Here is a 17,236-nt window from a genome sequence, read left to right on the forward strand (position 1 = left end):
TTATACAGCATTTCACAAGTTCAGAGTGCCATGTAAGCTAATCAGATTCATCTGTTTCAAATCAAGTCACAGTATTTACTTATGACCTTATACAGAAGCAAACTCCATACTCTGACAGTACACCATTGAGTAGCACTTTCTACTATTTCTTCCAAGTGTAGTGGCTGATAATTTCAAGGTCTTTCATTTGGTTTTTGCATCTTGGCACGGAAGTAACAAAAGAAAAAAATAAAATAAAGGGCAGAGAACACTTCAATCTCGCTCTGCTGCAACTACCAGATTCAATAGATAGAAACACTGGATAAGGAAGTCTTAACACTTTCATTTGTTTGTACAGTTCCTAACATCAAATAGTACCTGAAGGACAGCTGTTGCAAACTGATAACAAAAGGAAGAAAAAGAAAAGAAAACAAACAAGCTGGAAGAATGTGACTTCCAAGAGAAGTAAGAGCTAGCAGTAAGAGTTCTATTTCGCCCTCACTTTTGAGGAGGAGGAGGTGTTTATGTTACAGAATCACTGCAGCAAGACTCACAGGAGTTACTGATTCATGTACAACTGCTACAAAAAAAGTGAAGAGAGCAAAAGAGAGTGAGAGTCAGCATGAATAATATTTACTTTGAAAACAAAGCACAGAGAAAGTTAAGTGCTACCAAACACTGGGAGTGTCCCAAAGAAACTGGTTTATTAACAAGTAGGTAATTAAGACCATCCCCCTCGGCATACATTGCAATTCCTTGCCTTTGTTATACCTTGCCTGAACCTTACTCCTTTTGCTCTTAAATCTGAGTTGGAGACCAACGCTGCCTGACACAATTTATCAAAAATAATTAGCTCTCAGATCCCTAAAGACCTTTGATACATAATAAAAAGATCAGTTTCCTTTCAAAAATAAAAAAAGGAGGATAAAAGTTGGAAATGACAGACCTTCCAACGTGCTCATCATTTTAACCGAAGTCACTGCTATAAACAATTTCAAGAGGAAGCTCTGGGAAGACCTTTAGAAGCAGACTAAAAGCACTGCTGTTCCATCAGCTGATCAACCAGAAGTCTGTAACAAACAACACATTCAAAACCAATCTTACCTCGGCCTTCAAAGCTGATCCTGATAGAGTCTGATAAACAGGAAAACATCCTGAAAAACCACCAGCCTGGACTTTACATGTTAATCCTAACAAGCTATTTTTAAAGAGCAGTTAAAAACCATCATTTTAAAAATGACTATTAAACTGGCATAACAAAGGGATGAAGAGAACCAGGTTTTCTTTGTTTACTTCTGTTAAAACAAAAAAAAACCAAAAGCCCACGAGAGAGGACCATCTGCAAGACCAAGATTCTCCAACATTAGCATATATATATAGGTTACTGGAGCTACAAGACTACCAAAGAAACAAAGCACATGGAACAGCTTAAGCACAATCATACATCTTATGTTATTATGAGACTTGTGTTATATTCCCCCCCCCCCCCCACACACACATAATTCCAAGCATTTTTGTGATTTGGAAATAATGCTTTATGTGGAAAAGGGAAACAAAAACCACCCTAATTTTGCAAGATCTTCTGCAGGAAATTGCTGGGGGGTGGGGGGGTCAATACGCCAAGCAGAACACATGTCACTTTACAGCTGTTGTAGGGGTTTCAAAGTTGAAATGAATAATTGTCAATGAACTCTCTGGTTTTCCAAATGCTGAATTCAAGACTTTTCAGTGCACCTTACCACAATATGATCCATCTTTGACACAAATGCTCTTTTCTGTGCTTTGTCTCAAATTACACAGCAACCTATGCCATAATCTGTGGGAATCAAATGAAAGATTATTTCCTTCCTTCAGCTACAACCCCATTACTTCTCAGTTTAACTGCATATCCCTCCATTCTTGTGTTGCAAGACAGGAAAAATTGAATTCTTCTGCCTGCCAAGAGACTTCTCTGTTTTCTTGCCTCCACGTGAGAGATGGTTAGGAGGAGAGAAAACATTTTTCTCCGTGATTCTAGTAAGTCCTTTTTTTTTTTTTTTTAAACTAGTGTAGCCAACATCACATAAAATACTGTATCACTTGGTTGCGTGCCTTTACCTACAAAGACATTTTCTGCATCATTCTACATGTGGCCCTTATGCTTTCTGAGATCCTTGTTTTCTTTTTGAAAAAAAAGAGTATGCTGAGCAGAACCTCGCAGGTAAAGAAATCTGTAGAGGATGTCCAGGTCCTTCTTCCATGTAAATTAGAGTCCTTAGATTTTTCAACTATTAATGGCCAGCACTCAGGAGATGCTGCTGATCAGATGATGGGCCCTACCTTTCATCTGCATAAGGCAGCAGTTTCTTGCTCACACCAAGTTCAAGGTTGAGCCAGAGCCAAGAGCTACTTTCTCAAAGGTAATAGAAATCCCAGCTCTTGGTATCCTGCCAGCCTCACCACAAACTATTGAAACATAACATTTCTGCAAGATGTTGCAGATGCATATAATAAGCCACCTCTGCCTGCCAGAAGCTGTCCTAAACCCCACGTCCTCACTTTCTTCCTCACTGTACTGCAGAGGAGTCTCCAGACAAAACACACTTGTATGAAACACACTCCTCTACAATCTCCAACATCCAGCCCCACGCGACCAGTACTGTTTCTGGTAACATCACTCTGCAAGAAGTTATCTACAAATCCTGATATATTAAGCATGAAAATGAGTTCCAGTGTTACAGCCCGTACCAGACAACGAGTTATTGCCGTGCAGTAGCAAGAAAGCTGTTCCCTCAAGTGCTCCAACCAGACCGTCTTTGTATGTCAGAAAAAAACATGCAGAGCAGCAAGCTGAGAGGGCTGGTATCTCTGCACCTTCCCCTCAACTACGCACTTCCACAAAGAAAAAAAAACACTTCATGAGAAACCAGTTACCCCTTTGAAAACTAATGCTATTTCAACTTTTGGCACACCGGTAACCAAGAAAATGAAACCGATGCAAAAAGATAGCGCCGTCATAAGCACTTCTCAAGAAAAGCGAGTGGCCAAACTAACAGCTAAAGGAACTGCACCCAAGTCAGCACGCGCTGCGGAATATTTATACACAGAAAGGAAAGTAACATAACATGAGTAAATATTTGTGGTTTTCTTTCCCAGTTATCATGACTATATACACTTTAGACTGTATTACTGTAATATAGCCCACAGTGAACTAACCTCGAAGGTCACCCTGAAGTTTCAGCTGGTGCAAAATGTTTATATATTGACCTTTCATTATAGAAGCACATTATATCTTTACTCCTATATGGCAATGGCTTTATATTCATTACCAGATACAATCCAAGACATTAACTTCAAACTACAATTCCCCCTACGGCTTATCGCTCAGGCACTTTGATTCAGATTTTTTTCTTTTTGCCAAGAGTCAGTATTATTTGGGATGCTCCAGCAAACCTCCATCTGATTTACTGGGGGAAGAAAAACCACAAAACCGCACTCGGTTTCATCTGCAAAATGATTGAGTAAATCCACCAAGAAAAATTAAACAGGTAACAGGCCTTGCAAGAAAATTAATACAACCCAAATTCTCACAAAGGACTGTCTGCTTAAAAGGTACCTTAGAGTGCCTTCCGCACGGCTGTTTGAAAAGCTGGGGACATTTGTTTGGAAGCCTAAGTGTAAGTGCATTCTTTCCTTTTAATTCAGTTTTACATTTCATATTACTTGAAAGCTGCAATTCTACTAGTTCTTTCAGAGGGGTGAAATACTTGTTCCAGATAGCCAAAACATAAACCATATGATTCTCAGGTAAAGAACAAAAAAGCAACCAAACCAAAAAGGTAATTATATTTCATATTACTACACACAGAATAGAAAGAGTTATTTCCCCATTTTTAAAGAGTATGAAACTCCCCCTTAAAAGCACTGGTCAGTTATCAGATATAGACCCTAAAAAAAAAAAAAAAAAAAAAAAAAAAAAAAAAGCAGTATGATAGTCTCTGCCACCATCAGATTCTACCCAAGACCTCCAAACCACATGAAGTATTGAATTACTTTCTTTACAATATACGTTTGTTAAATTTAGCATTGCAGAAGCTGAGATTCAATGAGATTGACAGCAATCTGGATGGAAACCAGCATCAATCACTGGCAACATGGCAGAGGTTTCTGAAAGCCAACCTGCTAATTTCTGTTCAAGTCTGCTTGAGCATGACCACTTATAACAACGTACATGTCCTAAGACACCCTTAAATTCAGCTGTGACATATTAACATAAGAGTTGCTGAGTTCATACATTCACCCGTTCATCGGAATGTGAACTCCACCTATCAACTCATTTCGAAAGATTCACGTAGACATCAGATTCAAAAAATCACTATCAGCCTACAACAATCTCACTATAACTTCGTAACATATTTTGCTTTAGACTAAGCTGGTTCAGATGCAAAGCTGGCAAAAAAAAAAAAAGAAGAAAACATGCAAATAACTTCCCACTCCTCTCCATTAATGTTAATCCTGCTCGAAAGTGATTGACAAGCGCACCACTCAAATCTCCAGTTGTCAAAACAGACAGTACTTGTGTTTCTGAATTCCCCCAAACCACCCTGTCAAGCTGCTGGCTTTGACAGAGCCTTTTCTGGGACAGGCGAGCGGAGTGGTAGCGGCTGCAGGAAAAAGAAAGAGTGCTGAGCTGATAAAGCCTGTTTCTATTTATGCTAGCGGAAACCATAATTTCACATCAACACCACATATTAATGGACTAAAGAAAGCCGTGGTTTATGGCTCTATCGGCAGAGTTAGCTTAGAAGCCGTCAATAAAGCACGTACTCCTCCTACAAACACATGGTTATTTATATAACTATGAAATACAGACATTTATGGTTGGTAGACTGGAAACTAAACTCTCCCCAAACCCCTATAAGCCTGAAGGGGGTGGGGGGGAGACATTTAGGAAATTTAGGAAGACATTAATTTCCCTGTTTCATAGCATTGCTGTGCTAGATAATAACTCTCCAGGGCTAGCTGACACAAATACAGCATAAACGTGGAAGTTAACAACTGCATTTCTCTCCTAAGCACAGTCACTAGAAGATAAAACCAGTCACAGTGATTAAAACAGCATCACCACTCTCCAGGTTACCTTGGCTCTTTATTTATTTATTTATTTATTTTTTTTGGGGGGGGGGGGGTGTCAGCCATTTGCAACCTAAGAAAAACGCACTAAAGCTAGCAACCACCACCCGGGAGGGGAGAAAAGGCTTTTCATTGATAGTTAATTGAAATTCAAAAAAAAAAAAAAAAAGGAAAAAGCTACTATTAGAAAGAGAGAGATGCATGCGTGTGGAGGAAGTTATACCTTCCCAGAACCCAGGAAAAAATAGTTTTTAAGTTAAAAAAAAAAAGAAAAAAAAGAAAAAAAAATGATTGTCTTTTTTTAAATGACCTCACTCAGGGGCTTTTGGGGACAAGCCCCGGCTGAGCCCCGGCAGCGGCGCCGCAGCACCGGCCCGGCCCGGACAAAGGGGGCCGAAGCCCACCCCGCCGCCCTTGCCCCTGTTTTATTTTTAATTATTACCCCCCCAGACGCTCCCGGGCACGCAGGGCCCCTGGAAGAACAACAGCCGGCGCAGGCCGCACGCACAAAAGCCGCCCGTCCCTTCCCCGCCGCTGCCTAAGGCCGCGCCGCCTCCCCCCCGCCCCGCCGGGCCGCTCGGAAATCGAGGCCGGCAGAAGCCTGCGGCCTACAAGGCCCGCGGCGCCCCCCGCCCCGCCCGGGGGGGAGGCCATTGTTCCCCGCGCACCGGCCCCGCTCCGCGGCGGCGGCAGCGCACTCACCACACGGGCCGGGCTCCCCGCAGCGGCCTCGGGCCCCCTCAGCTGCGGCACACGGGGGCGGCGGCCGCCGCGCCCTGCGCCTCCCGCACCCGCCGGCCCCGGGGCCCGCCGGCCGCGCGCCGCCCCGCCGCCACTGCCGCTGCTGCCGCCGCAGCGGGGGCCATCTTGTGCGTCGGCTGCCTCCCCCCGCTGCGCCGCGCCGCCTCCCTCCCTCCCTCCCTGCCTGCCTGCCTGCCTGCCGGCCGGCGCCGCCTCGCCGCTCCCGCCCGCCCCTTCCTGCGCCCGCCTCACTCTCTCCCTCCCTCCCCGCGCGGGCGGGCGGCGAGAAACAGCCGAGTCACGGGCGGCGGCCGCGGGCAGGGCAGGGCCGGGCCGGGCAGGGCAGGGCCTCCCGCGCGCCCCGCCGTCGTCGTCGTCGCCCCAAGGGGCCGGGGCTCGGCGCGCGCCCAGTGTCGCCCCTGGGGCCGGGCCGCCATCTTCCCCCGCGGGGCGCCCCGCTCCTTCCCTTCCGCTTTGGCCTTTTTTTTAATTTTTTCTCCCTAAAAAAGACCAATAAATGCCGCCCCCCGCCCAGACCCACCTGCGCGGCCGCGCAGAGCGGGGGGAGGCGCGGGGCAGGCCCGGCCCGGCTGGGGGGAAGGGGCTCACCCGCAGCGCTCCCCTCCCTTAGCTCTCCGCCATCCGGGATGAAGGTAAGGTGCTCCGGGCGCCTCGGCAGCCCTCCTGGGTCACGCGGGAGCCCGAGCTAAGCGTCTCCTTTTTAAAATGAAACTTTAAAACGTTTTACAAGTGTTAATGGCCTTGTGCTGCGTTAGTTAACGTTTATTGACTGCTGCAGGCTTTCAAAGTGCCCGGACAACTAAATGTTGAACGTCAGGGTGTTTCAAGGTGACATCGGTTTGATTCGCGTTTTATGAAAACGTGAGCCGAGGTGTAAAATATTAAGCCATTTGTCCAAAGCTATTTACAAATTTGACAACCAAAAGAGTGGGTTCAGTGGTCCCGTGCTATTTCCCATTTACTAACCATTTACGTGCCCAGCTGGAGGCATCGATAGCTGTGATCAGCTACGTGGGATCAATGCTCACGTGAGGATGCGTTGGACTCGGCAGGAGTCTGCAAAGCCTCGCACATGATTTGTACAGCCTGTCTTTACACCTTGGTATTTCAGAAAGTTCAGTGCTTTAAAAAGCACTAATAGCTCTTTTTTTATGTTTTTCTCCCTATGAAATGTTACAGAATTATATGCTAATTTCTTTTTTTTTCTTATTATTCCCCACCGTGAGAGGCTTTGAAGTATTAAGCCTTCCAGTGAAGGCCCATGCAGGATGCTGGATATGGAATCACTGCGTTCCTAAACACTTCACAGTACTTGTAATACTGTAATGAACATCCAAACAGCAGAGGACTACATGACCTTGATATACCATTGAAACAGCGCTGGGTAAGGTCAGAAACAACCAGGTCCAGAGCCAGGGGCTTGAGACAGCAACCTGCAAAAGGAAGCTGGGTCATGACATAGAGACAGAAACCCAGAGATGAAAAGCAGAGCTTAGCTCCTAGGCAAAAGGGAAAGTTTACATAGGGGAAGTTTAATCTTCAGTTGTTTTTTCTGACTCATGCATTGGTTGTGGGCTGTTTTGATTTTCACGTTAACTTTACAAGCAATGGAGCCAGAGTAGGTAAACTTTTTATTTCTATCACTTTTGCTAAAGAAAATGTCTTTATCATTCAGGCTTCTCCACCAAAATAACACAGCTTAATGGCTTAATGCTTGCCAAGAATCAGTGCTTCAATAAAACAGTATTAAGAAAAGCTACTGAATTAATTTCTGATGCCAGGGTTTTCTTACCATGTTCACAGACAGCTGGGATCTTACCAGTGCCCCAGACTTCAAGCAGGATCTTTACAAAGGCCACCTTTACCTTTGGAAGGCTCATTTCTAAATGAAATTGCCACCTAGGGCCTACATTTGGTGCTCTGAATTACCCACCAGCCATCTCTTGGTCTCTCTTTCTCTGTTGACTAGAGAATTGAGGGAGACAAACCTTTGTGAATAGCTCCCATCCTTCAGCAATAACAAGTCTTACTGTGAATTGCAGAAGTGCAAATGGGAAAGTTTAACATGGAAGTGTGAATCTTAAGTATTATGGCTGTTTTCTTGTTATTTTAAAGACATTAAGAGACAAGATTTAAAAGTCTGCTTTACAGAGAACAGAAATCGTAACGCAATCCATGTTTATAAGCCTCAGAAGCCTCAGAACCATCATTACACAATTAAATACGATATCTGAAGGAATGATTTAATCAGAAGTATCAAAGTCAGCCAGATTCAGTAGTCACGCATGATCACATTTTAGTACTTCATTTTTTTATCATTATATTGTCATCCTAGGACTTCCTGCAATGTCCCAAAGAAACATTAGACCACTAGTTCTTAAAGACTGTACAAATATGTGTGTTTCTTTGTCCTGAAGCACAATCTTTTGTATAACCAATTGGCAAGTTGCAGGATAGTTTATTAAAAAAAAAAATTTGAATCACCATACTCCTGTCTAATTAGCCCTTCTTCTTGGAAATGAACTACTAAGCAATCTCCTCACATTATCCTAGATCAGTTGAAATATGACCCTCATCCTATTACTTTAATTTAAAACTCTATGTACCACAGAAAATTTTCTATTGACACTACCATCTTTTGACAGTTCCTCTCCTGAATGTTGTTCTAGGAATATGAACCTTACTGGAGTTACTAGTCCTTTCCAGTGCGGAAGCCTGCGCTTGGAGCCAGAATGGTAGGTGTTCCCAGCAGCCTTTGGTAAAAGTCACAAGAACTAGAAATGGCCAAGGCTTGAGGACATCTTATTACTTCCTAGTCTGTCAGATGATTGTACAGAGTATGTTGTTCTGGTGTTTTGTTCAGTCTAGTTTTAAACATTCCAGTCTGGAGACTTCAACCACTTCCTATACCTATTACTATTGAAAAGTTTTCAGTTTCAGATAGTTTATGCCTTTCCTTAACATTTAATTCTATTATCATCTCCAGTATTCTATTACCATATCCAGTCAATTTCCAGTATTTACTTCTTAACACAACTTTTTAGTATTACACCAGAGTTTACCACAGTACCGCATTGTTCAGAGAAGTGGGATCTGAAATGAGCTATGCTTCTTATTAAGTAACATGGCTGGGGTGGATCCTCTAAATCTGAAAACTTATTTGCGACCTCCATCAGAGTTACAGTTTCCAAGTCATTTTTTATTCTGGATTTTAAATGTTCAGAAGCTTGTAGATGAGCTTGTTCCTCCTTTTCTCAAGAACTGTTCCCACTAGACTCCTAGATTGTTTTTAATGTCTACTTTCTCCAGTCATCCAACACAGAAAGGCAGTGGAAATGGCCAAAATTCGGAGAGGAAGCAGCCATTTCTCGTCCTGCATGATAGACTGCTTTGGCATATGAAGCACAAAAAGCATTTGCTGTTTGCAGTTTGGGGCTGCTATTTTCCTATCTCATTTCAGCTTATTATTAAATCTGCTGTCTTTTATCTCCATCTATTTGCATGGTTCTTTCTTGTATGTCCTTAAAGCCCATAGTAATTAGTTTTGATTCTACAACATGATGTCTCAGTTTCCATTCCTTTCTTTCTTTTTCCCTTCCAAAAGGGGCTAATGTAGGCACAGTTCACATCTGTGGCCGAGCTACTGATGTTCTTCAAATTATACATTAGAAATGAATCTCTGTATTAGCCTGTATGACTGAGAGAATTAGGTGAAGTATCAGTGTAATTGTAAAATTGTATCATTTGATGATACAAGTTTTATATTACTTTTTGCCAGCTAAATGTTAGTTTGGTAACTAACCAATAGCCTTCAGAAAGATTTTTAATGCATTGGCCACCTTTCAGCTTACCATTTCAGTTATCTTCATGACCTGTAAGGCTGATCATAATGGAAAACTTTTCATTTTGAAACCTATGATATCAGAATGAAAGGCAAGAACTAAATATTTTTCCAACTGGCTGCATGCATTTTATAAAATGTCCTCATTATTCCATACAGCCAAGATTCTTGCATGTATCATATGAAATAAAGGATAGCAAAAGAGAAAATCAAGACCCTATCTTGTTCACACTTCTGTATGCTTGTCCATACACATCAACAAGACCGAAAATTCCTGCAGTTTTTATAAAATTCAACACAGAAAACAAAAGATTGAAGCATATCCACTCAACGCCATCATTGCAAAAGAAATCAATATTCATTAAAGAGTATGTTGAATATCATCAAAGCCCATTTAATTCAGATGCAACTTTCAGAGCTGGTTATATGCTTATTCTGAAATAATAAGAGGATGATCGCAATGAAGCTGTCCACTGTGGAAAGGCATGTTCAGTACCTCAGCCTCAGAATATCAGACTTAGGTTTCATTTATACAAGAGAAGCCTGAATGATATGAAGAAATGTGAAGGGCACAACTGAAAATTAATATTACTCCAGGAATGTTTCTCTCTAAACCATTCCGTTTACACAAGCTAGATAATACTATAAAACTCACCAAATCCTATCAATTTGTTCAAAATTTTGTAAAACTTTTTGCAGTTCTCTGATGCTATGCATAACAGCTGTGCAGAGTATCACTACAGTTATTAACATTTGTGTTTTCAGGCTACTAGGAATTAAAATCTATATAAACATACCCTGTGGCTTCAGTTGCTGTGAGAAAGGAAGGAAGGGCAGGGAAGAAAAGAAACCTCTCTCTGATAATTCCTCATTAGAAGTGTCCCTTAGCTGTCCCATCTTTTTATCCTCCTTGTCCCATTGACTGACATCTTCTAGGGATGCTATATCCTGACTTAGTGCTCTGCGCCGCAGAGTCTCACAGTTCTCCTTAGTGCATTCTGCTTATACAGCAATTGCCTGGTTTGCTTTAATCCTAGAGCTTCCAGTGTCATTCAGCAACATGACAAAAAACTTGAAGCATTACAAAATATAAGAAGTCACTGCATGACAAGAATGCAGACCCACTCCTAGGCTATGGGGATAGCAAGAGTTTTAATATTTCCTGAGCAGAGCAAGTCAAAGGCACTACAATATACTTCTGTTGTTCTGGTGCCCTCTGCTGAAATAACCATCTATTCAGCTGCTGAACCCCCGGAGAGGGACAACACCCTATTCCAACTGCCATATGCTGCCACCTGTTTATCTTGCAGTTTTGTTCCTTGATTTATTTCCTTTTTTATTCTATCTCAGTATAAAGCAGAAGCACAAGCCTTTATTTCTTTTCCCTTCCTCCAGTGGTTTTATGTTGAAATTTGTTTTCTTCTCTTTCTCCATAAAATTGTTGCATCACATTTGTAACAGCTTTTCATTTAGCCTAGGGAAAGAATATGAGTTGTGATGATAAAGGAAGATTAGAAAATTTACATTTTACAAGGGTTTCTAGGAATCCAGTTCCTGTATGGGTACAATACTGAGAACCAACTAAATTAGCAACATAATTTTTATTCCTTCCTGGCAGATTCTTCAGGCTCTGTAAAACTGGGGGGGGGCGGGGAAAGAGATGGGCAGGACAATACAATCAGCACAGGTGGATTTTCTACTTCTGGTAACAGCAAGTCAATATATTTGTTTAGCTGCACGTAAAACTACAGCCTTATTCTCTCTTTGCAGATAGGGAAGCTAAAGCATAGAGGTTAATCTATGCAGTGACAAGATGAGGAGTGAAACCCAGCTCTAATGACTTGGTCTCTTTTTCCAACCACTAGACAACAGTGCATCCTCCACGCTTGTGTAAGTTACAGCAACTACAGTATGACTAAACTGCTAGCTGAGTAATTTTTCCAATCAAATTTCCAAGTTACTGTTAGTAAAATTAAGAACTCTCTATTGACACATCACATTTTTACAGTAAAAGAAGACATGCTGACTATTTCCAGGAGTTTTCCTTGCTTTGTATCACCCATAAAGACTCAGGTTTACTGGTTTAGTTTGAGAACATCTGATACAAGACTTCCCAAATGCATCTTCCAGCAAACACGACTATCAGTTCCCTCACAAACATAACGGACCAAGTAAGCCTGAGCTAATCCCAAAGCAAGAATGATTGCATAAAGCAGTTTTTTTTATTTTAATGTGGATATCTAATATCTGTAATAGCTTCTACTTCAGATCTCAATTCTAGGATTTTTTTAAAGTATATTGTTTAAGTAATTGTATAGCCATTTTTGAAATTTCACCCCTCGATGGTTTTTGAGAAGAGACCCGTAAAAGAAAATAAATTTAATAACATACAGCTGTGGTACATGCTTGATTTATAGTTTACAAAAAAATTATTTTCAGTGTGAACACGTCAAATTTGTCTAGGTAGTCTGAGAGGATTTTTCTGAGGTCACAACTATATGGTAACTTCCTTAATTCTTTTATTAGATTCTACATACCATGTCCACTTTCATAGACAAATTCAATCACACACAAAAACCTATCTGTTTGCTAAGCATTTCCTCCCCCAGTTTAAAATTTGTTTTCAACACAGTATTATTCTCAGTTTCCTATCTCTCATTAGTGTACTGGTAAAAAGCTGTCACACAGCATGCCAGCATTTCAATTTCAGCAGGAAACAGAGAAATGTCTGAAATGCAAATGTACAGCATAGTTTGTTCCTGTTGTATACATTCATCTGTTTTTGGTAAACTGTCATTTTTAGCTATTTTACCACTACAGGGTTTGGTTATTTGTTGTTGAAAATCACATCGTTTCACATCAAGAGGCTATTCCTAACCTTGAAGATTTTTTTTTAAACTTAGCATTCTAACTATTAAGTGTATTAAACTATTGAATTTATTTTTAACTAGGAATCAGGAAGTTCAGTGAAAAACAATAACTAAACAGTGGAATTAACTCTCATCATCAGACAGGAAAAAATATTATTTGTGGTTTGGCTAGTTAAGTCTACTTTAGGTGCTATTTTTCTACATAAACTACTGCTATAATTGCTAAAGAAACAACTGTGAAAGGATAAGAAAATACTCTGCAGCATTGCAAATGTGAGTACAGATGCAGCCTACATTTTAAATACAGTTTTAAGGCATTCAAGCAATTTAATTCTGTTGAGAAATATCAGCTTCTTAGATTTTAATTGGTATTTATCACCTACTCATTGAGACACAGGGGAGATACAGGATGGGCAAAACTTTTAGCCTGTTAACAAAGTCAAAATATTTTGAGAAGCGGTGTAAACAATGGTGTACCTCCTAAAATCAAGCATCAGAAATCAAATGCAACCGTATTATTTTCCCATTCACCTTAATTCTGCCAAAGTGCACCAAGGAGAAATTTAACCACCACTACCATATATTATAGTGGGTTATGCACATCCTTTCTGTTACTGATGGAGAATTTTCTCATACATAAGGCTGCAGCATCTCCAATCTATTTGTCTCCAATGCTTGATGTTCTCGTGCCTCGGATAGGCAGACATCTGCTACCTGTGCATGAAAATAACAGGAGTCAGAAAGAGTTATTGATCCTTCATCTTCTCTTTTCAACTTGACTACAGTTGCATTTCAGTTCAGAAGTGTGGTATTGGAAGGTTGTTTATGTTGCAGTTTATCACTGTCTCTCCCAGGCAGCAGCTTTTCTTATCAGTGTTTCCATTAGTGCATAGTGCTCTGCAAAAAAGGAGTGTCCTCTATTTTCACACACAAAAGACCCCCTCTCCTTAGGTTGCCTTCCACATGAAGCACACATGCGTAAATGCACTTACTTATCTGCATATTAAATAGACAAGATAAAACTGTCTTTACCCATGTAGGTGAGACAAACATTGAAAAACAGTTGGAAGCAGACATATTCATTCATTAATTTTTTAGGTGTTACAGCCACAACTCATGAGTGTCAGGAAGAAGAGATTGAAACACACGGGCTTTGTCCCACATTTCTCCAGCTCACAAATCTAAAGGAGAATCCTGGGAGTGCAATATAAAAATTCTAAAAATCTAACCTTTCAAAGTTACTTTAGAGTGTTAGCCACTAACACAACAAAAACAGAGATATAAGCTATATGATTATTAAATATGGAGCTGCAGCACAGCATAGTAAATTATTCCTTCTCAAGTTTTTGAAAGTTTTCTGACATGGGAATCTTCATCATCTGACAATCTTCATCAGACTGGAACGGCTGGGCTGCTCTTCATTTTTCAGCCTTTCTCTGAGGCTCGAAGGAGTTTAGCACTCTTAACCTTGAGTTCCATAGCCCTGTCTGCTCAGCTCGCTGTTTAGGTATCAGTGTTTTAGACACATCAGAGTGTTTAGGTATCAGCAGCTGATTGATGGCTGCTTTCCTCAGAAAACCCCAATACTCTTCATTCCAGATGAAGGGGTTGCTTTGAAGGTCAGAGATTCTCATAGCAGTAGGTGCACCTACTTTTGGGTAGAGCCATGCTGACAATATAGAAGACTTTTTATTTTTTTCCAGTGCATTTTGTGCCATGTAAAGACAGACTTCCTTTCTCAGCCTTTACACCTTTGTAGGGTTTCCCTAGTGCAGCCTAGCAATTGCAATTAAAAAAACATACCTTAAGTTATATAAGCCATGATAATGTTAAGATTAAGAAGCACTGGTTTAAGGTGACTTTTAGGCATGTCTTACATTTTCTAAGGAGGGCAACACATTTGGATTTATGGAAATAAAAGACTTGGTTTTGGAGCCAAAAGAATATACATGCAGCAACAGAACAGTTCTAGATATTTAGATGAAATAATAGTGGCTTTGCAGTACACAGTGTGTATGTGGGTATGGGTGTGTGTTTATATATGAAAAAATCTATATATACACACAGACTTGGTGTATGTATAGAAATACCAAGACACTTGGTGATGTAATGGTAGCATTTTCCTTTGCACATCTTTGTGCTTATCTAATTTTGTTTCTTATCTTTAAAACCTGATAAGGATCTTACAACTCAGCAGCATGAAATGCAACTATTTGAACTATGTAAGCACTAGGAAAAAAATACTATTGATTCTGTAAAAGATTTCACTTTATCTTTGCATATTGAGCTATACTCACCTGAGCAACTCAAGCAAAGCGCATTAATTGAGACATAATGACCAGCTACGCTGTGGCTGCAACATGCAGAGTGATCACCTCTGATGTTAAGTTGTACACTATGCATAATGCATACAACAGTTATGCATAAGGAAAACAGACCCAGATTCCCCACTCCCTGTTTAATGATTACAAATTTATATTCTTTTGCTGCTTTTTCATAATGCCATAAACAGGAAAGAGAGAGAAAGATTAACAGTCATGATGGTAAGACCTCTGTAAATCATAGATTATAGAGTGACTTTATATTACATACTTAATGAAGTCACAGCTTACATGACCCAGCATTAGCTCCACTTCTAGGTTTCTGTTGGCCTTCAGAAGATCAATATATTCCTTATCAGCTTTTTCATCAAGGTGACCCAGTTTTCCTACTCCATTTCATGAAAAAATTTACCCTGAGAGAGTGTAAAAATAGCCCTTTCTCTCAGACTCTTCCACCAAATCTGAGCTGAATGCTAATTAAAATATCAAATCCACTTTTCTCAGAAGGAGGGAGGTTCCCTGATACTCTGTTCCCTGATTCTCTGTTCCAAGAAAAAGGAGGCGGCTTTCTCCTGTCATCCTACCAACCAGTCACTGAGCTGAGCAGCCCCATTTAGCAATGCCATCTGAAGCTTGACTTTGGCTTCAGGTGTCACAGGACAGGGCCAAGAACACCCCTAACAGCCTAGTCACTCTTTCCTGACACACAGAAAGGACCCACGCAACACCTTCACATACTTGCAATTCTATAGAAAGTCATATAATTGGGAGGGACAGAACAAAAATGATTTTGCTGTGAGAAATTTAGAAGTAAAAGGAAACCTTATTCAAATCAGGAAACTCATAGCTGGAAAAGTCTTCTGCTCAGCCTAGAGAGAGATGGGGACATTGCTTCTCATCAGACAGGCACAGGCCATGTTTAGAATTGCAGCAGAAAGGATTCTGCACTTGTAATTAAAGTTATGTTACAGGGTTATGCATATATATACCTCAGGAGTCCTCCCAGACTTCGTTTTCAAGTGGTTTTCAACTCCTGAATTGTGTATAATTCACAAAATTGTAATTACGCCCTTACTATTCAAGCTGTTTTTCATCATGATCTCCTTCCCCTCTATTTCTTCTCTGGATGTGTATTTTAGTAAAGTTACCAAAGACTTTTCTTTTGTCCATAATTTGCCATAGGCCATTTTATTTCTGTTACAGTATGATATCTAGCTCTAGAAAGTATTAATGCTCTAAGAAGTAAGTGCATTGCTAATGGATCCTACAAAAGGAACATGGAAATTAAGCCCTGCATTTGTAAATCTGCATCATGCAAAAAAGAAAATCAAGTCTCATTAAAATATAGCACTAATATGAAAGAATAGCAAATAATTGTTTGATTTCTACAAAAAGAATGCTGTTAATTCTTCAAATCTCAGCAGAGATGATCTTATACTTTTAATTAAAATTGTGTTACATGGTTATGTATTTATACACTGTATCTCATTAAAATCTCAAAAAAATTATAATTGTATGTTAGAAATCCAGGACCGAATTTCATTCAGTTTTACTTCTGAGTGACTGTGGGTAGTTTATATCTCAACTGATTGTAAAATAGAATAATACTGTTTTTGGAGTTAGCTAGACGTGAAAGACTGGAAATAGTCTGTAGCCGCAACTGTTAACACAAAGGCCACATCTTTATCTTAAAGAACATTAGCAGCAATAATGTTATCTCTGTATTTTTTCCCACTTACTAATTACTGCTGAAAATAAGCTATTGCTTCAACTGCAACCACTGTTAGGTTCATATTGATTTGCTCTGTCAGAAATAACTTGTAAACTCATTTCAGTACTATTGAACCACCACATATGGGAACCCAACAACCACATTATAAAATAGATTATCTATATTCTGTTGTTGAATATTGCACATAATTCAATGGTATGTTTATTTATGGCTGTGCCACCATTTAGTTAGAAGATTTTAAATGTGCTGGTTGCCTTTAATCCGTGCAACTAAATTTCTCCTTATTTTTTATCTAGAGAGTGTCAACAAATACTCAAAATGTGATATACCTCCCATAAAGTATAAGCATTAATTGCCTATTGGAAGAGAATTCAACTCAGTTTTACCTGTAGCATATAATGTTTGACACCAACCAGATGATTTTAAGGGTATCAAACCTCGCTAGAGAAAAGTCATGGCATGAGCTGTTCCTAAGCACTTTTAGCACTATTAGTTCTATAGAAGAAGGCACTTGCTTTTCTTGGTTTTAAAACTTACCCTAGGAGTAGAAGATCAGTACATTAGGCTAGTGTGCTCAAGCATACTGTAAAGGCCTGAGGCAAGGCTCCTGTGGTAAAGC

The 17,236-nt window shown here is 40.3% G+C and overlaps 2 protein-coding genes across 8 annotated transcripts in view; one reads left to right on the forward strand and one right to left on the reverse strand.

Moving 5' to 3' along the window:
* RC3H1 (ring finger and CCCH-type domains 1) overlaps positions 1-6,039 on the reverse strand; it is a 75,246-nt gene extending 69,207 nt beyond the window's left edge. Inside the window, exon 1 of the mRNA XM_064515600.1 lies at positions 5,794-6,039. The gene's annotated coding sequence lies outside the window, so the exon portion shown is untranslated. The remainder of the gene's footprint in view (positions 1-5,793) is intronic.
* A 33-nt stretch (positions 6,040-6,072) lies between these two features.
* The window catches only part of RABGAP1L (RAB GTPase activating protein 1 like), a 263,348-nt gene continuing 252,184 nt past the window's right edge, over positions 6,073-17,236 (forward strand). For 2 of the 7 annotated variants that reach the window (XM_064515587.1, XM_064515594.1), the window contains exons 1-3: positions 6,522-7,237; positions 8,523-8,588; positions 11,465-11,584. The gene's annotated coding sequence lies outside the window, so the exon portion shown is untranslated. Of the gene's footprint in view, positions 6,486-6,520; positions 7,238-8,522; positions 8,593-11,464; positions 11,585-17,236 lie in introns of those variants that run through there. The other 5 variants (XM_064515591.1, XM_064515588.1, XM_064515593.1 and 2 more) reach the window with 5 other exon arrangements.

This window comes from Dromaius novaehollandiae, chromosome 8 (assembly GCF_036370855.1).
Source record: "Dromaius novaehollandiae isolate bDroNov1 chromosome 8, bDroNov1.hap1, whole genome shotgun sequence".
NCBI classification, from domain to species: domain Eukaryota; kingdom Metazoa; phylum Chordata; class Aves; order Casuariiformes; family Dromaiidae; genus Dromaius; species Dromaius novaehollandiae.